Genomic DNA, 12,263 nt, shown 5'->3' on the forward strand with positions numbered 1-12,263 from the left:
TGGATATAGACGAGCCAAAAATATGAAAGACATGCTAACACAAAGTCATTATAGCAGCAAGAGAACAATGACTGCCTTCACTCCAGGCTCCTTTAAGTGTCGTACATGTTCCACATGTCAGTATATTAAGAAAACCAACACTATAACGGATAGGTTTGGACAAACTCATAGAATTAACAAATACATAAGCTGCAACACTCAGGGGGTAATATATGTATTACAATGCACTTGCCAACTATATTATGTAGGCATGACGACCCGTAAGATAAGAGTACGCTTAATGGAACATCTTAGAAATATCAAAAATGCCACAAAAGATGTGGCTGATGGCAAAGCTATAACCAGTGTGGCATCACACTTTCTATTCAAACATAATTCCAGCCCCAAAGGTCTCCAATGGTGGGGAGTAGAACACATTAAACTAGGAGTAAGGGGAGGAGACCTAGAAACAGCTCTGCTCAAAGCTGAGAGTAAGTGGATATATTTATTAAATACGGTACATCCAAATGGAATAAATGAAAATAACAACTTCTTTGTATTCCTATAAGAACAAATGGAAATAACAACTCCTGTGTATTCCTATAAGGATGCATACAGAGAGAAAGATCATAACCTTAAATACAGAAAGAAATGAACCAATATATATACACATAAAAAACAATTTCAAGAACCCATGAAGAGTGGGTAATTGAAAAGGGAAAATAAGCAAGTTTTAAATAACATCATTTGAATCCAGAATGCTATGCACTACTCTTATCAATAGTTAACACTTTAGTTTCACCTACCTTTTTCCTTTCTAGTTTTCCAATAATTTAGTACATTTTTCATTAATATTGTTTTTTATCACATCACCCCACAAGGCACAATAGAGCACACATCACTAAGGTAACACCATAAGTTCACTTTGGAATACACACTGATTTGAGAGCACCATAATGAATATAGCACCAAGTAAGGTAATCAACAAGTAATAGAGAATAATTTAATAAAATAATAAAAATACACAGACCCAATGAAGAATAACTTAAACCGACACCCAGGCACTGAAAACCAACAGAATAATTCACAATAACACAAGCCAAATTAAGAATAACTTAGACTGGTATGGAAGCACCAAAAACACAAAGGATGCTAGTTGCTTTCAATATGAGCACATGGGCAACACAACAATCTCACTTAGAATTTTAATTTAGTGAGAAATCAAATCACACACCAATACTTGAATATAATTTTAATCAATATAGCTAAAGTAAATACAAAGATTTAAACAAATTTCATACAAGAACTAAACAAATATTTGAAAGTACAACAATTATATAAGTATACATTCTGAGCATATAATGTACAATGCTAATTCGAAAATAAATCAATAACATTGAATATAAACTCAAAATACACAATGTATATCACAAATAGATCCATAGATTCAATTGTACACACAAAAATAAGTTAAAATCAAGATTTGAAAAAAAGCAAGAAAAATTACATAATTTAACAGCAATCATGTAAATACATTGACAATGGAAAATGGTAAACACACATACACAGGAAAATGATGATCATATAATCTCATGCAGGGGAACAATACTACCAATGCACTTAATAGAAATGATTATTATAGTCTTGTTATTCTCAGGAAATCATGTGATTTATTTAAAAATGAGGGTTATTAAAAAGAATGTGGTTTATTTAGATAGCCAAATTATCAAAGAGAAGAAAATGAACATCTAAAGAACGCAATACTACTAATAACCACACTCCTTTTTACAAGAGAATATTACACTAATAAGGATAAAAATGAGAAACAACACAAGACCATTGTTAAAGAACATAAACCAACTATCCATCCTGAATTGAGATACATACAATTATGAGCAAACAGTGAATTTCCATATCACTAGATATAAACGAAAGATGTCGATCATAACATCGATATAAGCAATGTTATTTAAAATACAGTATCAAATAGGAGGAAAATACAATAGTACAACAGTATAATAAACGTCATATCTATGATCTATCGAATTTACTGCAATAATGAGCATTGGTATAGGAATAGAAGATCGGAGGAATTGTGCAGAGAAACAGGTCCACCTTAAAATCTAAAACCAGCAGTCGACCTTAAAACAAAACATAACATCAGATGCATTGATCCCAATAGGCTGTACATACAAGATTGACAGCCGAGATCAACGAATGAAAATACGGTAGAGGCGGAACTTCCGCAATTGAAAATAAATAAAGACTTTGAAAATCGGCGGCCTGCCACCTTTGATAAAGCCGTAACTGGCGAAACGCGTCAGGGGGGTTGCGTGGGCCGATGGGGTCCCACTAAAGTGTTATATGTGTGTTTTAATTTAATCTATCTCAAATCGCTGAAACTTGAATAATTAATGGGGATATTGGTGGATATTATATCTGACAGTGTGTGAGTGCATGTTAGCGTTAAAACGTTTGACTGTGACAAGAACCTGAATAGAATTAATGGGTAACTTTATTTAAACTAATAACCCAAGTGCATTCTTACGAGTGTTAAAAAGGGACTTGGCCATACAGAAGCATCGGTTGCTAACAGATTTACAACCGAACAAGACCCCGTATTAGTGATAAGATTGCCATACCCAGCTGTAGTGAGAACAGCGTAGAGTGGCAGTTAGGGAATCATCGTTAACATTACTGTAGTAATTCACAAGTGCATAGTACCGGGTTGTTTGGTAATCCGGAAGATTAATTCAACAAATATACAGCCACCTTAGCAGCATAGTCTATATATACAGTTAAATTATTATCGAGTGAAATTGAACTCCAAGGTGGAAGTTGCAATTGTAATTACAACTAATTTCTGAGTCCCCAGTAAGGAATCAGAGTTAGAGTTTGCAACATTGTGTACTGATAATATCACTTTACAATTACATAATGCGTGTCGTGCAAAATTAATAAAAAATATAGTAGCCTGGCCACCCACAAAAACAAGGGTAACCATAAAGAAAATATTGTTAACAGTGGGGCTTATAAAGAACATCATCAGTAAAGAAATGTACGCACATGGGCATTATTACTTAATAAATCACCCAAGAGTGTTTGAATAAGTATATGTAATACGTACACAGGATTACTGTATTCTCAAGTAGTGAGAGATATAACAAATCTCAAATGTATGATCACTGAATTTATGCAGCCACCTTAGTAATACAGCTAATATAAACAGCCAAATCACTATTGAGTGGAACTGAATCCCAAGGTGGATGCTGCAACTATAATTAAAACCAGTCTCTGAGCGCCTAGAAAGGAACAAGACTGATATACATACAGTAGCCTAGCCACCCACAAAAATAAGGGTAACCATAAAAGAAATATTGTAAACAGTGGGGCTTAGAAAGAGAATTATCAGTATCAAGAAATTCATGCACACTGGTGTTATTATTTAATTAATTACCCAAGAGTGTATAAACAAGTACATGCAATACGCATACAGGATCACTTTATTTCCAAGGAGTGAGAGACATAATAGATCTTAAATGTATGGTCACTGAATCTATTATAGAATATAAGTGGAATATACAAATAACCTCTGAATATAAGGGATACCCAAACTAGGGCATTTGTACACCAACACAATAAAGTAAAGTGAATTTCAAAGCACTAAACCACAACCAAGGTCTATGTATAAACGTGAATAAAACTTGATAATCCCTGCTGTCACTCAGGCTTAAATTTAACTAATTCTACACTAATACAAGCCTCAAAAAATATATGAGACATCAAAATACCATAAACACCCATTACAAGGCTCTTATTAACCTTACTTGACAAACACAATGGAGTACCGACTGATCTAACAAAATCACATATAAAAGTATTAGAGAATCAACCGGTCACTTGAATAGGTTAATAATAACCTGAAACAATTGCCATCAGCAATTAGAGATAGAGAAATTTTAATTTGTTCATGTCCACCCATTCTTTTTAAAGTGAAAAATAAAGGTTAAATTTTATAATGTATTAGTGTCTCTACCCCAGTCTGGGCAGAGAGTGCTACATAGCATTTATTTCTAGGGATTCTATCCCAATTGTTTTGTATTTAAACCTGTTGATCCGCCATGGAGCCTAAACTTAGTTCTTAAAGTTCTTCAAGGGGTTCCGTTTGAACCTATGCATTCCATAGATATTAAGCTTCTATCTTGAAAAGTTTTGTTTTTAGTAGCTATCTCTTTGGCTCGAAGAGTTTCTGAGCTATCTGCTTTACAATCTGATTCCTCTTACCTTGTTTTCCATGCAGATAAGGTGGTTTTGCATACCAACCTGGGTTTCTTCCTAAGGTTGTTTCTAATAAGAATATCAATCAAGAGATTGTTGTTCCTTCTCTGTGTCCTAATCCTTCATCAAAGAAGGAACGTCTCTTACACATTCTTGATGTGGTTCGTGCTTTAAAGTTCTACTTACAAGCAACTAAAGATTTCCGTCAAACATCTTCATTGTTTGTTGTTTATTCTGGTAAACGGAGAGGTCAAAGGGCTACGGCTACCTCTTTCCTTTTGGCTGAAAAGCATCATCCGTTTGGCCTATGAGACTGCTGGACAGCAGCCTCCTGAAAGAATTACTGCTCATTCTACTAGAGCTGTGGCTTCCACATGGGCTTTTAAAAATGAGGTTTCTGTTGAACAGATTTGTAAGGCGGCGACTTGGTCTTCGCTTCATACTTTTTCCAAATTTTCCAAATTCAATACTTTTGCTTCTTCGGAGGCTATTTTTGGGAGAAAGGTTCTACAAACAGTGGTGCCTTCCGTTTAAGGTCCCTGTCTTGTCCCTCCCTTCATCCGTGTCCTAAAGCTTTAGTATTGGTATCCCACAAGTAAGGATGAATCCGTGGACTCGATACATCTTACAAGAGAAAACATAATTTATGCTTACCTGATAAATTTATTTCTCTTGTGATGTATCGAGTCCACGGCCCGCCCTGTTTTTTAAGACAGGCATATATATTTTTATTTTAAAACTTTCAGTCACCACTGCACCCTATAGTTTCTCCTTTTTCTTCCCAGCCTTCGGTCGAATGACTGGGGGGTGGAGATAAGGGAGGAGCTATATAGACAGCTCTGCTGTGGGTGCTCTCTTTGCCACTTCCTGTAGGTAAGGAGAATATCCCACAAGTAAGGATGAATCCGTGGACTCGATACATCACAAGAGAAATAAATTTATCAGGTAAGCATAAATTATGTTTTTGCGTACCAAACCTGGATTCCTTCCTAAGGTTGTTACTAATAGGAATATCAATCAGGAAATTGTTGTTCCTTCTCTGTGTCCTAATCCTTCCTCTAAGAAGGAGTGTCTGTTGCACAACTTGGACGTGGTTGGTACTTTGAAGTTTTACTTGCAAGCAACCAAAGATTTCCGTCAAATATCTTCTTTGTTTGTTGTCTATTCTGGAAAACGTAGAGGTCAAAAAGCTACGGCTACCTCTCTTTCTTTTTGGCTGAAAAGCATCATCCGTTTGGCATACGAGACTGCTGGACAGCAGCCTCCTGAAAGGATTACAGCTCGCTCTACTAGAGCGGTGGCTTCCACATGGGCTTTTAAAAATGATGCTTCTGTTGAACAGATTTGTAAGGCTGCGACTTGGTCTTCACTTCATACTTTTTCCAAATCTTACAAATTTGATACTTTTGCTTCTTCGGAGGCTATTTTTGGGAGAAAAGTTCTTCAAGCAGTGGTGCCTTCTGTTTAACCATTTGTCTTGTCCCACCCGTTCATCCGTGTCCTGTAGCTTTGGTATTGTATCCCACAAGTAAAGGATGAATCCGTGGACTTGTCGTACCTTATAGAAGAAAAGTAAATTTATGCTTACCTGATAAATTAATTTCTTCTATGGTACGACGAGTCCACGGCCCGCCCTGTCATTTTAAGACAGATTATATTTTTTTATTTTAAACTTCAGTCACCTCTGCACCTTTTAGTTTCTCCTTTTTCTTCCTTTACCTTCAGTCAAATGACTGGGGGGTGGAGCTAAGGGAGGAGCTATATAGACAGCTCTGCTGTGGTGCTCTTTGCCACTTCCTGTTAGCAGGAGGATAATATCCCACAAGTAAAGGATGAATCCGTGGACTCGTCGTACCATAGAAGAAATTAATTTATCAGGTAAGCATAAATTTACTTATTTTATGGTTATCCTGTTGAGTTGTCTGTAATCCACAATTGGTCTGAAAGTACTGTCTTTGGGCTTGTTTCTATTGAGCCGTAAAAAATTGAGCTGTAAGCTACCGAAGCATATGACAGCTAAAAGTAGTTCACGGCTCTATTTTAGTACAAGGTTTCCTTTGAAAATGTTTGCTCTCTTTTTAAGTCAATGTAACTTAACATTCCGTTAACGCAGCCAACCAGCGTCAGATTTGTTAAAAAGCCTGGTATAACTAGTTCATTACTATGCAAACCTGAGGTGTGATGGGCAGGTGGCCTACGTAGGTGCATTTGTTACAAGCCATGGGAGAAGATGCTGTCCAATGTGATCTCTGGAGTATCTGTGCTAGGCTGTGCGGGGACCATTGACACAGCAGAACCTGCAGAGGTCCATAAAGGTGAATAATCAATATCATATATAATAAATGTTTGAAATTATTAAAATCTATTGCTAAGTGTAACAAAACATCTAAGTTTAATTTCTTTGTATATAATGAGTTTTGTAGAAGGATGTGAGTCTGTGTAACTGTTTAGTTAACAATTTATTTATAGCAAACTAGACCACAAATGGGGAGCACATGAATTGGATAGGTTATGTTGCTGTACAGAGGTATCGGAAATTGGTAACTAGTAATAATCATATGCCTCACTCACTCAATACCTCTATATATGAAGGTGGTAGGACAGGCTTTCAAGAGGTGTGAGTGAGTAAATAACAAGTTAGATATGAGTATAAACTTCAGTAGTATGTATAAACTAATGTGCACAGCAATAAATAATGAGGAAGTAATGGATACTGGTAAGCTGACCGGAGTTCTGAGGCTAATGAATAATAAACAGCCTAATGGAGTGGACAGTCTCTGTAACAACCGGCAGATGATAGCAACACAGAGAAGTAATGGATGGCTGCTGCAGTTAACAGAAGAGCAGACAACCTCTGGAGCAAGCGGCAGCTGATCAATACATAGTGTGGTGGAGAATGGCAGCTGCAGGATGACGAGGAGGCAGACACGCTCAGAGGTAGCCGACAACTGATCTGTACACCGCAAGGTGAGAAGGGCTGCAGTAGATGATGTCACTGCACACAGAGACCCGAGCAGGCAGTTGTGAATCCACAGTTTCTCAGCAAGGAGATAGGTAAGAGGAAAATGCAAACAATAAGTAAAACAAAGTTCCCAAAAAAGGTTTGCAAAGAGTAAGGAGGCTTGGAGGAAATCCACAGAAGTAGAAATAGAATGAGAGGTAGTAAAACCCCACATCCATATGCTGTCACACCGCTCCTCTGCCCTGCTGTGGCCGTTGCCACGGATGCAGGCGGTCCTGTTGCTAGGGATGTGGCGGTGTAACTACAGCACGGTGATGACGTCATCACCGCCTGCCCTGTCTTCTGATACTGGTCCGGATCCCTCCTGTGGCTAGAATCCTACCCTATGTAAGTGCCTCAGTCACTCTCACCTGTGCCCAAGTATAGGTGTTACTGTGTGTGCTCCTGGGTGCTGTGTTACTTACTATTATTGAACTGCCTTATCGTTACTGAACTCTGCTTGTCTGACCACTCTGCTTGCTTAACAACAGGCAGTTGTAAATCCACAGTTTCTCGGCAAGGAGATAGGTAAGAGGATCCATATGCAATACCAAGCAATGTTGAAATGAATGATCCAGCTATTTATTGGTCTGAGAGAGGTAAGGTAAACTCCTACTTAAAGGTATAAGCAGTAAGGAACAATGGGACAGATGTTACAATAAGATACAAAATATACATAGGCTTGGATCATGATCAATATATTTTACACTATTGTAAGAATTAGAAAAAATACACAATGCTTTCAGTTACACCTGAGGAAGGGGTGGAGCCCTGAAATGCGTAGTGTGGTTAAAGACCTGGCCAGGCAAGCAGTTTATTTTCTCTCTCCACTCACAGGCTTTTTATCTTTATCATTATTGATATATGTTTTCGGCTAGATTTAGAGTTTTGTCGGTAACGTCCCGCGTAGCTAACGCTGGTTTTTTTTCCCCGCACCTTTTAAATACCGCTAGTATTTAGAGTTCACAGAATGGCTGCATTAGGCTCCAAAAAAGGAGCGTAGAGCATAATTTACCGCCACTGCAACTCTCAATACCAGTGGTGCTTACGGACGCAGCCAGCTTCAAAAACGTGCTCGTGCACGATTCCCCCATAGGAAACAATGGGGCAGTTTGAGCTGAAAAAAAACCTAACACCTGCAAAAAAAACAGCGTTCAGCTCCTAACGCAGCCCCATTTTTTCCTATGGGGAAACACTTCCTAAGTCTGCACCTAACACTCTAACATGAACCCCGAGTCTAAACACCCCTAACCTTACACTTATTAACCAATAATCTGCCGCCCCTGCTATCGCTGACACCTGCATATTTTTTTTAACCCCTAATCTGCCGCTCCATACACCGCCGCAACCTACATTATACCTATGTACCCCTAATCTGCTGCCCCTAACACCGCCGACCCCTATATTATATTTATTAACCCCTAATCTGCCAACCGGACCTCACCACTACTATAATAAATGTATTAACCCCTAAAGCTAACCCTAACACCCCCTAAGTTAAATATAATTTAAATCTAACTAAATAAATTAACTCTTATTAAATAAATTATTCCTATTTAAAGCTAAATACTTTCCTGTAAAATAAACCCTAATATAGCTACAATATAAATAATAATTATATTGTAGCTATTTTAGAATTAATATTTATTTTACAGGCAACTTTGTATTTATTTTAACCAGGTACAATAGCTATTAAATAGTTAATAACTATTTAATAGCTACCTAGTTAAAATAATTACAAAATTACCTGTAAAATAAATCCTAACCTAAGTTACAATTAAACCTAACACTACACTATCAATAAATAAATTACATACAAATCCCTACAAATAAATACAATTAAATAAACTAACTAAAGTACAAAAAATAAAAAAAGAACTAAGATACAAAAAATAAAAAAATAATTTACAAACATTATAAAAATATTACAACAATTTTAAGCTAATTACACCTACTCTAAGCCCCCTAATAAAATAACAAAGCCCCCCAAAATAAAAAATGCCCTACCCTATTCTAAAATTAAAATTGAAAAGCTCTTTTACCTTACCAGCCCTTAAAAGGGCCTTTTGCGGGGCATGCCCCAAAGAATTCTGCTCTTTTGCCTGTAAAAAAAAACATACAATACCCCCCAACATTACAACCCACCACCCACATACCCCTAATCTAACCCAAAACCCCCTTAAATAAACCTAACACTAAGCCCCTGAAGATCTCCCTACCTTGTCTTCACCACGCCGGGTATCACCGATCCGTCCAGGCTCCGAAGTCTTCATCCAAGCCCAAGCGGGGGCTGAAGATGTCCATGATCCGGCTGAAGTCTTGGCCCAAGCGGGGGCTGAAGATGTCCATGATCCGGCTGAAGTCTTGGCCCAAGCGGGGGCTGAAGATGTCCATGATCCGGCTGAAGTCTTGATCCAAGCGGGAGCTGAATAGGTCCATGATCCGGCTGAAGTCTTCTATCAAGTGGCATCTTCAATCTTCTTTCTTCCGGATCCATCTTCATCCCGCCAACGAGGAACATCCATCCTGGCTGACGACTTCCCGACGAATGACGGTTCCTTAAAGGGACGTCATCCAAAATGGCGTCCCTCGAATTGTGAAAGGCTGATAGGATTCTATCATCCAATCGGAATTAATGTAGGAAAATTCTGATTGGCTGATAGAATCAGCCAATCAGATTCAAGTTCAATCCGATTGGCTGATCCATCAGCCAATTGGAATTTGAGGGACGCCATCTTGGATGACGTCATTTAAAGGAACCGTCATTCAGGGAGTAGGCGTCGGTAGAAGAGGATGGATCCGTGTCGGCTGGAAGAAGATGGCTCCGGAAGAAAGAAGATTGAAGATGCCGCTTGATAGAAGACTTCAGCCCGATGATGGACCACTTCAGCCGGATGATGGATGTCTTCAGCCCCTGCTTGGATCAAGACTTCAGCCCAATGATGGACTTCTTCAGCCGTATGATGGATGTCTTCAGCCCCCGCTTGGGCTTGGATGAAGATTTCGGAGCCTCCTCTGGACCGATCGGTGATACCCGGCGTGGTGAAGATAAGGTAGGATGATCTTCAGGGGCTTAGTGTTATGTTTATTTAAGGGGGGTTTGGGTTAGATTAGGGGTATGCGGGTGGTGGGTTGTAATGTTGGGGGGGTATTGTATGTTTTTTTTTCAGGCAAAAGAGCTGTTTTCTTTGGGGCATGCCCCGCAAAAGGCTCTTTTAAGGGCTGGTAAGGTAAAAGAGCTTTTTTATTTGTATTTTAGAATAGGGTAGGGCATTTTTTTATTTTGGGGGCTTTGTTATTTTATTAGGGGGCTTAGAGTAGGTGTAATTAGCTTAAAATTGTTGTAATATTTTTCTAATGTTTGTGAATTATTTTATTATTTTTTGTAACTTAGTTCTTTTTTTATTTTTTGTCCTTTAGTTAGTTTGTTTATTTGTATTTATTTGTAGGTATTTTATGTAATTAATTTATTGATAGTGTAGTGTTAGGTTTAATTGTAGATAATTGTAGGTATTTTATTTAATTAATTTATTGATAGTGTAGTGTTAGGTTTAATTGTAACTTAGGTTAGGATTTATTTTAAAAGTAATTTTGTAATTATTTTAACTAGGTAGCTATTAAATAGTTATTAACTATTTAATAGCTATTGTACCTGGTTAAAATAAATACAAAGTTGCCTGTAAAATAAATATAAATCCTAAAATAGCTACAATATAATTATAATTTATATTGTAGCTATATTAGGGTTTATTTTACAGGTACTTAGCTTTAATTAGGATTAATTTATTTAATAAGAGTTAATTTATTTCGTTAGATAAAAATTATATTTAATTTAGGGGGGTGTTAGTGTTAGGGTTAGACTTAGCTTTAAGGGTTAATAAATTTAATAGAGTAGCAATGAGGTCCGGTCGGCAGATTAGGGGTTAATACTTGAAGTTAGGTGTCGGTGATGTTAGGGAGGGCAGATTAGGGGTTAATACTATTTATTATAGGGTTAGTGAGGCGGATTAGGGTTTAATAACTTTATTATAGTAGCGGTGAGGTCCGGTCGGCAGATTAGGGGTTAATAATTTTAGGTAAGGTAGCAGCAACGTTGGGGGCGGCAGATTAGGGGTTAATAAATATAATATAGGGGTCGGCGGTGTTAGGGGCAGCAGATTAGGGGTACATAAGTATAACGTAGGTGGCGGCGGTCGGCAAATTAAGGGTTAAAAATTTTTTAATAGAGTGGCGGGGATGTGGGGGGGTTTAGGGGTACATAGGTAGTTTATGGGTGTTAGTGTACTTTAGAGCACAGTAGTTAAGAGCTTTATGAACCGGCGTTAGCCCAGAAAGCTCTTAACTCCTGGCTTTTCTCTGCGGCTGGAGTTTTGTCGTTAGATTTCTAACGCTCACTTCAGCCAAGACTCTAAATACCGGCGTTAGAAAGATCCCATTGAAAAGATAGGATACGCAAATGGCGTAGGGGGATCTGCGGTATGGAAAAGTCGCGGCTGGAAAGTGAGCGTTAGACCCTTACCTACACGACTCTAAATACCAGCGGTAGCCCAAAACCAGCGTTAGGAGCCTCTAACGCTGGTTTTGACGGCTAACGCCAAACTCTAAATCTAGCCGACTGTGTTTTGACATATTGCTTTTATATTGTACTCAATATGTATTTTCACAGTGTGTAACATTTTATTATTGTTTTATAATAAATTGTGACATTTATATGTTTTGCGCTGTCTATTTATATTTCAATAGCAATCCCCATTAGAAGATATCAGCTTATATATAAGTCACTCCCTTTGTAAAGGGGTTAATTTTAATTTTACTTTTTAGCATTTGATATTAGGCGCTCTCAATTTGTGTGTGTGTATATGTATATATATATATATATATATATATATATATATATATATATATATATATATACATATATACATATATATATATATATATATATATATATATATATATATATATATATATATATACAGTGGATATAAAAAGTCTACACACCCCT

The sequence above is a fragment of the Bombina bombina genome, chromosome 1 (genome assembly GCF_027579735.1).
Source record: "Bombina bombina isolate aBomBom1 chromosome 1, aBomBom1.pri, whole genome shotgun sequence".
In the NCBI taxonomy this organism is placed as follows: domain Eukaryota; kingdom Metazoa; phylum Chordata; class Amphibia; order Anura; family Bombinatoridae; genus Bombina; species Bombina bombina.